This window comes from Triturus cristatus, chromosome 2_2 (assembly GCF_964204655.1).
Source record: "Triturus cristatus chromosome 2_2, aTriCri1.1, whole genome shotgun sequence".
Taxonomy (NCBI): domain Eukaryota; kingdom Metazoa; phylum Chordata; class Amphibia; order Caudata; family Salamandridae; genus Triturus; species Triturus cristatus.
This window is the reverse complement of record NC_140582.1, coordinates 999,714,601-999,729,837: the sequence shown is the minus strand read 5'-3', so window position 1 is coordinate 999,729,837 and position 15,237 is coordinate 999,714,601.

Here is a 15,237-nt window from a genome sequence, read left to right as displayed (position 1 = left end):
CCACACAGTGTTAACGTGTGAAATAAAGGGCCTGATTCCAAGTTCGGAGGTCCATCGGACTGGTGAAAACGTGGTGGCGGTCCCTGGATCGCCAGACTGGTGGTCCACCCACTGCATTATGAATACGGCAGAGGGACACCACAGGCCTGCTGCAACCACTGGGGATCATTGATCCCACGGCAGTGGCTCACCGGTGAGAGACTAAAATATACGGGTGGTGCAGATGTGGCACCGCTGAGCATATTAGGTGTTTCCTCACCACCACAGTTTTCATGGCAGTGAGGCTGCAATGAAAACTGTGGCAGTGAGGAAACAAAAGGGGCCCTGCAGGGCCTCCTGTTGCCTCAGGGCCATGGTGTGCCAGCAGGGATAAACATGTTGTGCCCCCCTGTGTGCAGTCAACCCCTTTCCTGCACGGCATGGACTTTACAGTCTTTACAGCATTTTTAATAGGCACTGCCGTGGGAACACCAAAGGACTGCCCACCAGACCATGAGATTACTCACAATCTGACGGGAGGCCAGTGGTTGAGTTTGTCAGTCCTGGAGCGAGGTGCTGGTGTGGCGGCCTGCTTTAGGACTGCCAAACTTGTAATCAGGCCCTAAATAATTAAGTAATATTATCACAAAATGTACCACATAATTTGACTTTTTTTGCGGCATAATTTGGTCCTCCCTCGTGGTATAATTCTAGTGGCCCTGGCAATAACTCACAAAAATATTGGAAAAGCCAGTAGATCTGGCTTTAATGTGCTAATATGCTAGTGCAAGGAAACAGTCACACACAAGAGCTCAATAGGGCCGAGATGTACATACACTTTTCAATTGGTTTGCACTACTTTCTTAACGTAAACCCAACACAAAGTGTTGTGTTGGAATTCACATACCAATGTAAAACACAATTTGCATTGGATTGTAACCAAAAGTAATGCAAAGGTGTGCAGTGAGCTGCTTTATATTATATTTTATCGAGGGAGCATTGCATAGTTTGTGCATAAGTGTTTCCATACAATCACCCAGGGGTTTTGATGCAAGTTGATAACTACAAAGAATAGTAGACAGGGGTTTTGGCAAAATCATGTGCCTCCTTGAGTCAGGCATTACCAGAAGACATGTGCTAAAATCCAAATGAAGTCCATATGTAGTCGTAGAGTAGGTTACATGAGTAAGGTTAAGTCTTGGTTACAGGATATTCAGATGGTATATTGTAGATAGGAAGTTTAGCCTGTACATAGCCCCACCAGGAGCAGCATCCTTGCTGCTCTGCCCACGTACTCCAACTGTCTCTCTCAGCCACATCAGGTGCTCCAGCATCCCACTACCTCATTAAGCACTCCAGCATTCCACCACTCACATTCATACTGGATGAGCAGCAGGGAACAGGTAACTAAGGGAAAGGATGCAATGTAACAATTCAAGTCACAACACAGCTCCTTCCCTTATTGAATACAATAAACAGTATAAAACAGTGTACAGAAATTTCAAAAGAATCCCATGACACTAAATATATAAAAAATTGCTCCAATGCCACATTATGCAGGACTTGGAGAATTGAGGACACCACTGAGGTGTAACATCCTAGCTCAGCGCCTTGTGCACACCACAGAATAATTCACACTACATAGGGCACAAGACTCTACACTCAACCGTAGGGGACACAATCCCAAAACGCACACCTGATGGAACCAGAGGTCTCAGGGAAAAAAGTACAGGGCACACAGCCCCACAGCGCACACAACTTGCACACCTGACAAGACTGAAAGTCTCAGGTAAAATAACAGCACCGGACATGACCCCACAACACACACAACTTGCACACCTGAATGGAGAGAAAGTCTCAGGTTAAACAGTACAGGGTTGACAACCCCACAACACACACAACTTGCACACCTGGAAAGACCAAAAGTTTCAGGCAAAACAACAGCACAGGATGCACGACCCCACAATGCACACAACTTGCACACGTGACGAAACCGAAAGGCTCATGTTAAACAGTACAGGGTTCATGACCTCACAACGCACACAACTTGCACACCTTAAATGACCGAAGGTCTCAGGGAGAAATGCAGCACAGGGTACACGACCCTACAAAGCAGCACTAAGGTACACAACCCTACAACACAGCACAATGAAGTACTGGGTATTTTAGACCCAGCGGTGCAGGGGCACACACCCTATGACTTCTGGGTTCACCCTGTTCCAGACCTACAGAAACACAGAGTCTTCTGGGTGAAGTCAAAGATTCGTTTATTGGCTGCAGACCAATGACAGGTATCCTAGAAGTACAACAGCGTGTATGTTCTCAGGAGACTGCTGAAAATCATAGGAACGGGTTTCTCCTTAAGTACAAAATATCATGCTCCAGGCACACATTCCTTGGTTTACGATATGGCCATATAAAGGTATACATTACAAACGAAAAAGCAGAGTCATGATGACCATCCCACATTCCAGTTCGGCCAGCCCACAATGATTTATACAGTAAGGTTCAGATCCCACATCAGATGTAAACAGACCCCCCAATAAACATGAGCATCTCCTGTTTTGGGAAACAAGTCATAAAGCAGGAACAAGCAGGTGTGGAAGAGATTAGCCGGAGGATTGTATAGAATGAAAGGGTTTTATGACGGGTCAAGCCCTGAAGCTAATCACAGGTGGACGGAGGAAGGGGAGCTCGTGAGACCGGTTTGACCTGGGGCAGCAGAGCCAGCTGCCCAGGTCACAGAGAAGTCAGAGGGAAAGCCCATGTACTGTGAGGCCCGTATTTACTCCATTATAGCCTATGTGAGGGCAATGACAAGATGGCCACTGCTTCCAAAATGGAACCCGCGTAGTGAAGCAGAATAACGTGTACGCAGTGCATTCATAGCTAGAACGATATATAAAGCACTCGTACATGCCGCATTTACCATTTGCGGTTCGCTAATACCAAGATAGACAGGGGTAGGGCCCTGTCCCCTACGCGGTCCCGAATATTAAAGTACGACAGACCCTCCTTTTGCCCTTACATAGGCAATCACTATACTCATTTTAATCCGAGTCTAGGTCAATGTCCGCAAAGTCATGGAGATGTTGCTGTAGCATCATCCTATTACTTAGCTCGTCCCTCGATACAGGTTTCCTTACACATAAGGTAGCACAGAGACCACATATCGCAGGAGCACACTGTATGCATAGACAGAACAGGAAAAGAATGGCTAAGATCATTCCAATGACCATCAGAACTTTCCAACCCCAGGCAGATATCAATTCCCAGAACCACCCCACCAGTGACCAATCTCCCTTATCCACGTGTATGGATTCAGATATTTTATGGAGTTTGGAGATGGCTTGATACACTGTTGTAGCATTATCTGGTATGAAAATGCAGCAACTGGATTGGATGACCTTGCATACCCCACCGCGCTCTGCAAGAATAACATCTAGAACCATGCGGTTCTGCAGAGTCATAAGGCGATCCGCTTGGAGCTCAGCTGTCAGATTACTAAGGGCACCAGCCGTTACATTGACAGTGGATTCAACCACACGAGTCAGTTGTCTCAGGTTCCTACTATTGACCATAGGTCCCCAAAACGGCAGGAAACCCAAGAAGAAGTCTCCCGCTTCCTGACCGGCAGTATCTTCCTTACTAATCACACCTCTCACAACTCTGGTCTTGTGATAGTCAGAGGCAGCAGTAAATGTCGGCGGTAGCAAGTTCGCAATATAACATGTGCCCGAGAAATCAGGGGGCAGCCATGTATATGCTCGGTCATTACAGATGAAATATGTGCCCTTGGCAGCCAAAAACGCAGGGGAAAACTGTGACGGGAAAGTGTACGTTTCAGTACAGTCACTCCTTCCCAGTTGAGCTCTAGGATTCTGACCATTACCCTGTAAGCAGAACCGACCCATGTGGGGTACGACCCAGATTGGAGATGAGATTTTTCGCTGTCTTTCACCCAGACTAATACTATACCCCGTCGCGTTCCATCCTACATAAGGTCTCAACTCTTCTTTGGGAATGGATGAGTATGCATCGATATCCCTACTCATATCGGCAACTCCTTTCATCAAAGCCTTATTATTGGTGATAGGTCTGATGGAACGCGGTTGGCGAGGGGAGTATGTATCTAGAGCATAGAGAAACATGGTTTGGAATGCCCATGACGATCCATTGTAACTATACGGCAGCACCAGGTAGGGAATACCCTTGTTAATGGTATGTGGCATTAACCCACACACCCAGCAATTGGTCGTATTCATTACCAGTTGGTGCTGGTGCAAGAGCTGGATAAACGAGTTATTTACAAACTCTGATCGTCTGGTCTGTTCGTGCTCAGGCAAAGGGTGAAAAGAGTGAGAGGAGGCAGTAGAAAGATGTATAGGCTGTTCAGTGGGTTCAATGGGCTTTTGAGCGGAGAAAAACACAAATCCTACAATAAACATTGTGATACTACACAGTGTAAAAAGGCACAAAAAGACAAAACATTTACTTTTTACAATTCTACACATCCTTGCGTTAGAGTTCATTTCCTCAATAGGTCTCTCCATCTTAAAAAACTCCATCCTCTACTCGGGCCGCTCGCGGTGGATGAGTTTCTTCTGCTAAGGAGTACGCCCGTCAGTCCAGGGAAACGCCCTAGACCAACCAGAACCGTTGACCTAGCGTCTTCAGCCTGTACCCCAAAGTCTTGGCACCGCGACCCTGCGGCAGAACCCGGATGGTGGTTAGAAAAACAAAAATCAAGAAAGTCCTTCAGATGGGAGAGCAAAAAATGTCAAAAGGGAAATTGTAAGAAAATCTTTACTTGTCTATGGGCCTTGGTCTCAAATTATAGCGGAGACGGCCAGGTGCTGTTTGGTCTTGAAACAAAAGTTCAGGCTCAGTGGTGTCCAGTCGATTTGATGGTGGCACAGCTTCTTGCAGAATATTGTCACTCTCTTGGTCTGAAACTGTGTCTCTTATGCGTGCGTCACTGAATGGTACAAAACGAGGTACAGTGTCTGTCTCTGAGTCGGCGATACCCTCCTTGACCCACTGGTCATATGGCAGAGGCAAGGGGACTACTTTACAGTGGGTACCATGGATCCAGTGCTTCTTCCCTTTCACTCGCACTGCTGATCTTGTCGAAAGAAGAACAAGATGAGGGCCGATCCAGCGAGGCTCGTCGTTGCTCTTGCGCTGGAAATTTCAGACTAGCACCCACGTACCAGGGTTGATAGGGTGTCCAGGAGGCTCAGAGGCTTGAGGGAGAGTATCATGTACCTGTTGGTGCAAAACACGCAGTTTAACAGTCAAATCATACAGGTAATCGAGCAGTACTGGATGCTCTATCTCACTGTACTTCATGGGCCTCGGTACACCCCATACATTGGCCGGACGGCCAAAGACAACCTCGTAAGGGCTAAGCCCCACTCGTGAGTGTATGGTCATTCTGGTGGACAGAAGTGCTAAAGGCAGAGCGTCAGGCCATTTAAGACCGGTGCTCGCTTGGATTTTGGCCAGCTTGAGCTTTAAGGCTCCATTGTAGCGTTCTACTAATCCAGCTGATTGGGGGTGATTTGCAGCATGGAACTTCTGCTTTATCCCTAGCCCTTCACATACATTCTTCATCACTTTACCCACAAACTCACTTCCATTATCACACCACACCATTCTTGGCATCCCAAACCTAGGGAAAAACTCTTTCACAAGGGCTTTGGCTGTGGATAGGGCAGTGTTATCTTTCAGAGGATAAGCCTCAATCCATTTTGAGAAAGCACAAACAACCACCAGTACATATTTCAGGTTGTTGCATCTTTCCATGTGAATAAAGTCCAGCTGCAAAACTTCAAATGGACATGATGGGGGTGCAAAGTGACCAGCTGGAGTTGGGGTTCCCCTACCAGGGTTGTACTTCAAGCATACTATGCAATTCTTGACCACATTCTCTGCACACTTGGGAATCCCAGCATTCTGCCATACTGGAGCCAACAACTTGCATATACCTTTCGTACTGATATGTGCCATTCCATGTGCCATAGTAACCACTGGAAGCACATATGCATCAGGCAACAACCATCGCCTATGTTCTGTCAGATCAATCCAACAACCATTCTCATCCAACTTACCCATACTTTCTCTCCACTTGCTTAACTCTTCCTCTGTGGCTTCAGCTTGAAGCGACTTCACACTCTCTATTGTGTTCTCACACATTCCCACATCATTAACCCATCTTGCGGGGCCTGCAACATACATTCTAGTCTTCACATTCTGTGCTGTTTCTCTCGCGGTCTCATCAGCAAACGCATTTCCACGTCCAACATCATCTGTGACTTTCCTGTGCGCACTGCATTTCATGATCGCAACTTGCAACGGTAGGGTCAGTGACTCAAGGAGATCATTCACCAACTTGCCATTCTGAATTTTAGCTCCATGCGACGTCAGGAACCCACGCTCCTTCCACAGTCGCCCAAAATTATGATCCACGCCAAAGGCGTACTGGCTATCTGTGTATATGTTTACTCTCATTCCTTCAGACAACACACATGCTCTCGTGAGGGCGATTAATTCTGCTGCTTGGGCCGAATTATGTGGCACTCGTGCAGTTTCCACGACCGTGTGCAAAGTCGTGATAGCATATGCAGCAGTCGTGTCACCATTAGGGAGCTTGAAACATGACCCATCTACCCATAAAGTGCCATCACACTCAGTCAGGGGAGTATCTTTTAGATCTACTCTCCCTTTCGTCTCTTCTTCTGTTCTGAACAGACAGTCATGTTGCTCAATCTCATCTGAGTCTGCTGGAATTGGCAACAATGTAGCTGGATTCAGCGTATTGCATCTTTTTATGTGTATGTGATTTGCTAACAGTGTAAGTTCATAACCTGATAATCGCGCACTAGTCAAGTGTTGTGTCTTGGTCCTATTTAATAATGTGTCTATAGCGTGTGGAACCATAACAATCAATGTGTTGTCCATTACCAGACCAGCAGATTGTCGGATAGACATCGCTGCAGCAGCTGTCGCTCTCAGACAGCTTGGCAATGCCCTCGCTACAGGGTCCAAGGTTGATGAAAAATATGCGCATGGGCGCGGTCTGTCGCCAAAAGGCTGTGTTAACACTGATAACGCACAACCATCTTTCTCGTGAACATACAATGTAAAAGGCTTGCTGTAGTCAGGGGTACCCAACACAGGAGCTGAACACAATGCATTACGCAATTCCACAAAACTTTTCTGGCACTCTTCAGACCATGGGATAGGATTCGGTGTGTCTTTGCATGTTAAGGCTAACAAAGGTTTTGCCAATAAAGAAAAACTAGGAATCCAATGCCTACAGTATGAGGTAATGCCCAAGAAAGCACGCACTTCTCTCTGTGTTTTCGGCACACTCAACTGTGCAATGGCTTGAATTCTTTCTGGGGTCAGTTTCCTTCCCTCCTTCGATAAGAGATGACCTAAGTAGGTCACTTCTTGTCGACAATATTGCAGCTTAGAGAGAGACACTTTGTGATGGAAGGCGGATAAATGGCGCAACAGTGACAAAGTGGCTTCTTTACAGATCTTCTCAGTATCCGCGGCAATTAGTAAATCATCCACGTACTGAATGAGGATAGCGCCACTAGGTAAAACAAGTGCATCAAGCTGCGCTTTCAAAGCTTGACTGTATATGGATGGACTCTCACAGTAGCCCTGGGGAGCGCGCTTGAAGCGGAAGCTTCGGCCTCCCAGACTAAAACCAAAAATGTCTCTGCTCTCTTCTGCAATTGGGATACTAAAGAAGGCATTCTTTAGATCGATCACTGAAAACCATGCAGCAGAGGCTGGAATCATCGTTAACAAGGCAGTTATATCGGGGACAACCGGAAACTGTGGCACAACAATCTTATTAACCTCTCTGAGATCGATCACAAATCTGTAAACAGGTGGCTGTGAAGGATCCATTCGTTTTAAGACAGGTAAAATCGGACTATTGCAAACGTTGCCTCTTGTCTCTTCAATCACACCCTTATTAATCAAGTCGCTGACAATGTCTAACAATGCTTTCTGCCCTTCATTAGAGATCTTGTACTGGGGAATACGTGGCAGTCTGACATTAGCCTTTAGAGTCACCACATATGGCGGTATCTCCAAGAGGCCCACATCATTGGGACCAGTAGCCCAAAGGGAATCCGGAAGGGATGACAATTCAGGCGGCATTGTATTTTTAGACAAATACATTGGGGAAATCACTTTCTTGCCTAATGTAAGTTGTACTCCTGAAGGAGAACAATACAGTGTAGCGTGCAATCTTTTCAACAAATCTAATCCCAGCAAATTCTCACCAAAACCTGTTGTCAGAATCAGGGGTGCTTTCAGCTCGCAAGGTCCAACAGAAAGGGACATGGGACTAGAAATCGGGTTCCTAACTGGGGCGCCAGAAAAACCTACCGAAACATTTATATCGCCAGACAAAGGTGCGCCAGGGAGTTTTGAATGCATGATTGAACTCTTTGCAGCACCAGTGTCTAGCAGAAAAGGCTCCGTTACATTTGCTGTAGTCACCTCAACATACGGTCCACTCTGATCCACTGGCACTGAAACAACTCCCTCTCTCTGTCTATGGCTGTCCTAGTAATCATTATTTTCTGCATCACCGTCCTCTGCATAATAATCATTATTATAATACTGAGCCGTATTACTAATCGCGTTAGCTTGCTGATCAAAGCTATTGATGGTACTCTGAGGCGGCAGAGGACGCGCGTTCTGGGGAACACTTCCACGCCCTCTGCCTCTAGGCGCTTGCTGACCACCCCTACCTCTTGCGCCATACATATTACCGTTCCGCTGCATTAATTTAGGGCAACTATATTTAAAATGACCTTCCTCTTTACAGTATGAACATTGGTTGGGACCTATAGGGACACGTGGTTGATAATACCCATTCATTTGCTGGTTGTTCTGAAACTGTTGGGGTTGGTGATAGACACCTTGGGGTTGCCTATAATTATTCTGACCTCCACGTGGCGGATAGGCCTGCTGTAAAAGGACCTTTGTCTTTAGTTCCTTCGTTTTCTTCTCTGTTCTATCTTTCTCGTCTTTATCTCTATTTTCATAATACTGTGCAGTAGCCAGTATTTGCGCTGAAGAAGAAACAGCCCAAGAACTTTCTGAATCTTTTAACTTTTTACACAGGTCAGGAAGTAAATTCTGCACAAACTTATCCACAAACAGCCGTTGGCCACCCTCAGTACTCATATCCTGCCCACTGTGGTCAATAAATGTTTCTTCAAACCTAGTAAAGAAGTCTGACACTGTCTCATCTTTCTTCTGCTTGCATGCAGATAACTTGTCCCAATTTACGCGCATCGCAGGCATTATTGTCTTCATATACGTGATGATTCTACCAGGCAGTTCAGCTACTAAAGGTTCTGGTTTCACACCACCAGTTTGTCTAGCATCAGCGGCAACAATGTTAGCCCATGTATCCCCTAGTTCTGCATTGTGATCTACATTACGAATTGACCCCCATAGAGGCTGTGGAACAACATTACCAAACAACATGTCTATGTCGGCCAGATTCATAATGCATGACCCTGCCGTCTGTGACAACTCTTTATAATAACCTGCTGGGTTTTTACGGGGATCAGGCAAGGACTGCTTAAGCGCTAACACCTCAGAGCGCTTCCATGGAACATGCACCCAAACACGCTGGAAATGCGCTGCCACAGCGGGGTTACCACCGGCAGCTGCAACCGCTTCCTTCCATACCGGGGGAACTTCTCTCATAGGGTATTGTCGCGCTTTTACCTTTTTCCCCACAAGGACATCTTGTTCAAACAATGACTGCTGGCAATCATCATTCCTAAAGGACAATACAACCGCAACTGCTTTATCTACTTCGCGGTCCACAATTATACCAGTTCCAAAATCGAACCTCACTCTACACAATTCCTGCGGGTTCGGATTTTTACCACTATTCTCCAATTCTTCACAGAGAATTTCGCACATTTTCTCAAACACATATCTCTGTTTCGGGGCATCCCATTGATGGAAAACGTTGACAACTGATTCCACATTATACAGTGAAGGAAAAACGATCCATCTACGCGCCATGTTATCTATTACCTTTTTCTCATCGGGGTTAGGCAATTGGCTACGCAACTGCTTACGCTGTAAACCAGGAGTCGCACCAGATGACTCAAAGAGAGGAGACATTAATGTAGTAACCACATTAGCTAAGCGCTGTCGCGCTGAAGGAGAAGCTGAGGCGAGAACAGGGGGAAAAACAGAGGGAAGGAAAGAGGATGTAGAGACAGGTACTGGAGTGGTGGAAGGAAGAGTGTCAGGGGAGGCAGTTGCTGAATTAGGCAAAGTCGCAGGAAGTGCGGGGGCAGTTGGAAGCACAACTGGTGGTCCTTGAGAGGGCTGCGCTGCAGGGATAGGAACCGGCTGAAAAGCAACTGGCGGTTGGTCCTATTTAATAATGTGTCTATAGCGTGTGGAACCATAACAATCAATGTGTTGTCCATTACCAGACCAGCAGATTGTCGGATAGACATCGCTGCAGCAGCTGTCGCTCTCAGACAGCTTGGCAATGCCCTCGCTACAGGGTCCAAGATTGATGAAAAATATGCGCATGGGCGCGGTCTGTCGCCAAAAGGCTGTGTTAACACTGATAACGCACAACCATCTTTCTCGTGAACATACAATGTAAAAGGCTTGCTGTAGTCAGGGGTACCCAACACAGGAGCTGAACACAATGCATTACGCAATTCCACAAAACTTTTCTGGCACTCTTCAGACCATGGGATAGGATTCGGTGTGTCTTTGCATGTTAAGGCTAACAAAGGTTTTGCCAATAAAGAAAAACTAGGAATCCAATGCCTACAGTATGAGGTAATGCCCAAGAAAGCACGCACTTCTCTCTGTGTTTTCGGCACACTCAACTGTGCAATGGCTTGAATTCTTTCTGGGGTCAGTTTCCTTCCCTCCTTCGATAAGAGATGACCTAAGTAGGTCACTTCTTGTCGACAATATTGCAGCTTAGAGAGAGACACTTTGTGATGGAAGGCGGATAAATGGCGCAACAGTGACAATGTGGCTTCTTTACAGATCTTCTCAGTATCCGCGGCAATTAGTAAATCATCCACGTACTGAATGAGGATAGCGCCACTAGGTAAAACAAGTGCATCAAGCTGCGCTTTCAAAGCTTGACTGTATATGGATGGACTCTCACAGTAGCCCTGGGGAGCGCGTTTGAAGCGGAAGCTTCGGCCTCCCAGACTAAAACCAAAAATGTCTCTGCTCTCTTCTGCAATTGGGATACTAAAGAAGGCATTCTTTAGATCGATCACTGAAAACCATGCAGCAGAGGCTGGAATCATCGTTAACAAGGCAGTTATATCGGGGACAACCGGAAACTGTGGCACAACAATCTTATTAACCTCTCTGAGATCGATCACAAATCTGTAAACAGGTGGCTGTGAAGGATCCATTCGTTTTAAGACAGGTAAAACAGGACTATTGCAAACGTTGCCTCTTGTCTCTTCAATCACACCCTTATTAATCAAGTCGCTGACAATGTCTAACAATGCTTTCTGCCCTTCATTAGAGATCTTGTACTGGGGAATACGTGGCAGTCTGACATTAGCCTTTAGAGTCACCACATATGGCGGTATCTCCAAGAGGCCCACATCATTGGGACCAGTAGCCCAAAGGGAATCCGGAAGGGATGACAATTCAGGCGGCATTGTATTTTTAGACAAATACATTGGGGAAATCACTTTCTTGCCTAATGTAAGTTGTACTCCTGAAGGAGATCAATACAGTGTAGCGTGCAATCTTTTCAACAAATCTAATCCCAGCAAATTCTCACCACAACCTGTTGTCAGAATCAGGGGTGCTTTCAGCTCGCAAGGTCCAACAGAAAGGGACATGGGACTAGAAATCGGGTTCCTAACTGGGGCGCCAGAAAAACCTACCGAAACATTTATATCGCCAGACAAAGGTGCGCCAGGGAGTTTTGAATGCATGATTGAACTCTTTGCAGCACCAGTGTCTAGCAGAAAAGGCTCCGTTACATTTGCTGTAGTCACCTCAACATACGGTCCACTCTGATCCACTGGCACTGAAACAACTCCCTCTCTCTGTCTATGGCTGTCCTAGTAATCATTATTTTCTGCATCACCGTCCTCTGCATAATAATCATTATTATAATACTGAGCCGTATTACTAATCGCGTTAGCTTGCTGATCAAAGCTATTGATGGTACTCTGAGGCGGCAGAGGACGCGCGTTCTGGGGAACACTTCCACGCCCTCTGCCTCTAGGCGCTTGCTGACCACCCCTACCTCTTGCGCCATACATATTACCGTTCCGCTGCATTAATTTAGGGCAACTATATTTAAAATGACCTTCCTCTTTACAGTATGAACATTGGTTGGGACCTATAGGGACACGTGGTTGATAATACCCATTCATTTGCTGGTTGTTCTGAAACTGTTGGGGTTGGTGATAGACACCTTGGGGTTGCCTATAATTATTCTGACCTCCACGTGGCGGATAGGCCTGCTGTAAAAGGACCTTTGTCTTTAGTTCCTTCGTTTTCTTCTCTGTTCTATCTTTCTCGTCTTTATCTCTATTTTCATAATACTGTGCAGTAGCCAGTATTTGCGCTGAAGAAGAAACAGCCCAAGAACTTTCTGAATCTTTTAACTTTTTACACAGGTCAGGAAGTAAATTCTGCACAAACTTATCCACAAACAGCCGTTGGCCACCCTCAGTACTCATATCCTGCCCACTGTGGTCAATAAATGTTTCTTCAAACCTAGTAAAGAAGTCTGACACTGTCTCATCTTTCTTCTGCTTGCATGCAGATAACTTGTCCCAATTTACGCGCATCGCAGGCATTATTGTCTTCATATACGTGATGATTCTACCAGGCAGTTCAGCTACTAAAGGTTCTGGTTTCACACCACCAGTTTGTCTAGCATCAGCAGCAACAATGTTAGCCCATGTATCCCCTAGTTCTGCATTGTGATCTACATTACGAATTGACCCCCATAGAGGCTGTGGAACAACATTACCAAACAACATGTCTATGTCGGCCAGATTCATAATGCATGACCCTGCCGTCTGTGACAACTCTTTATAATAACCTGCTGGGTTTTTACGGGGATCAGGCAAGGACTGCTTAAGCGCTAACACCTCAGAGCGCTTCCATGGAACATGCACCCAAACACGCTGGAAATGCGCTGCCACAGCGGGGTTACCACCGGCAGCTGCAACCGCTTCCTTCCATACCGGGGGAACTTCTCTCATAGGGTATTGTCGCGCTTTTACCTTTTTCCCCACAAGGACATCTTGTTCAAACAATGACTGCTGGCAATCATCATTCCTAAAGGACAATACAACCGCAACTGCTTTATCTACTTCGCGGTCCACAATTATACCAGTTCCAAAATCGAACCTCACTCAACACAATTCCTGCGGGTTCGGATTTTTACCACTATTCTCCAATTCTTCACAGAGAATTTCGCACATTTTCTCAAACACATATCTCTGTTTCGGGGCATCCCATTGATGGAAAACGTTGACAACTGATTCCAAATTATACAGTGAAGGAAAAACGATCCATCTACGCGCCATGTTATCTATTACCTTTTTCTCATCGGGGTTAGGCAATTGGCTACGCAACTGCTTACGCTGTAAACCAGGAGTCGCACCAGATGACTCAAAGAGAGGAGACATTAATGTAGTAACCACATTAGCTAAGCGCTGTCGCGCTGAAGGAGAAGCTGAGGCGAGAACAGGGGGAAAAACAGAGGGAAGGAAAGAGGATGTAGAGACAGGTACTGGAGTGGTGGAAGGAAGAGTGTCAGGGGAGGCAGTTGCTGAATTAGGCAAAGTCGCAGGAAGTGCGGGGGCAGTTGGAAGCACAACTGGCGGTCCTTGAGAGGGCTGCGCTGCAGGGATAGGAACCGGCTGAAAAGCAACTGGCGGTTGCGGCAAGGCTTGCAGTATATGCACTGGAGGCGGCATATTTACAAGCTGGGGAGGTGCCGTGGCATTTTGAGCATACGGGGGTGGCGAACTCAACAAATGTGACATCAGGGGATCTTTCTCCTTTTCTTCTAACCCATCCTGCTTAGAATGTGGTAAAGCTGGGTAACATTTGTCAATCCCTAACTTATGCTGCCTGTGCAATTGCTCACTCATCTGCTCCTCTTCATTGTCTTTAAATTGTACAGCTGCTTGCATTACTGTCATACCTTTCTCTCTCTTATTCTTTTTCGCTAGCTTAATTTCCTTTTGTTTGGCTTCCTTTCGCCATAAGCGGAAAGAGTCAAACATCGCCGGCCGGGCTTTCTTCTTAAACAATTTAATTTCCAAATTATCTAAAATATCGGTATCAAAACTACCATTTTGGGGCCATTTTAAAACACCATCTTTCCTGGTGTAGTGGATCCACACTTCGTTATATGCAATGGGGCCTACGCCATGTTTTACATAGAGCTCATAAGTTGGAGTTCCAACCGGAGGAACCGGACATGATTCCTCTAGCTGGAAATCTTTTCCACAACCCAAACAGAATAATCTACCAAATAGTCCAGAACCAGGCATCTTTGCTCACTAGTCTAGATCCAAACGTCAAAGGATTATCGATTACGATATTCTCGTGAATACACGAGTCCTCTGGTTTTGGCGTTTGCAAACTCCAAAATACCAAATTACCAAATCAAACGATCCCGAAGGATACCAAAAACAAATGGGAGACGCTCCACTTATACTTAACTGAATATTGCTGATCGATGGCGTCACCAGAAGACTCTCTCGATTGTTTCGCTCTCTCAGATTCGTCAAGGGTCCAAAACAGGTCGATTAATCAGGGCAGCAGTCCTTTGTTGCCGTCGGGACGCGGAGAACCTCGCAGAAAAGACTTTCGGACCACGTCGACATGCAGGGGTCGATGAAGTGGCGGCCTTCCTCCGGAATTTCCACACGAAGCTCCTCACGAACCTCTGGCTTGGACTGGTACCGCTGAAATCGTCCCGAGTTGGGCGCCAAACTGAAGTACTGGGTATTTTAGACCCAGCGGTGCAGGGGCACACTCCCTATGACTTCTGGGTTCACCCTGTTCCAGACCTACAGAAACACAGAGTCTTCTGGGTGAAGTCAAAGATTCGTTTATTGGCTGCAGACCAATGACAGGTATCCTAGAAGTACAACAGCGTGTATGTTCTCAGGAGACTGCTGAAAATCATAGGAACGGGTTTCTCCTTAAGTACAAAAT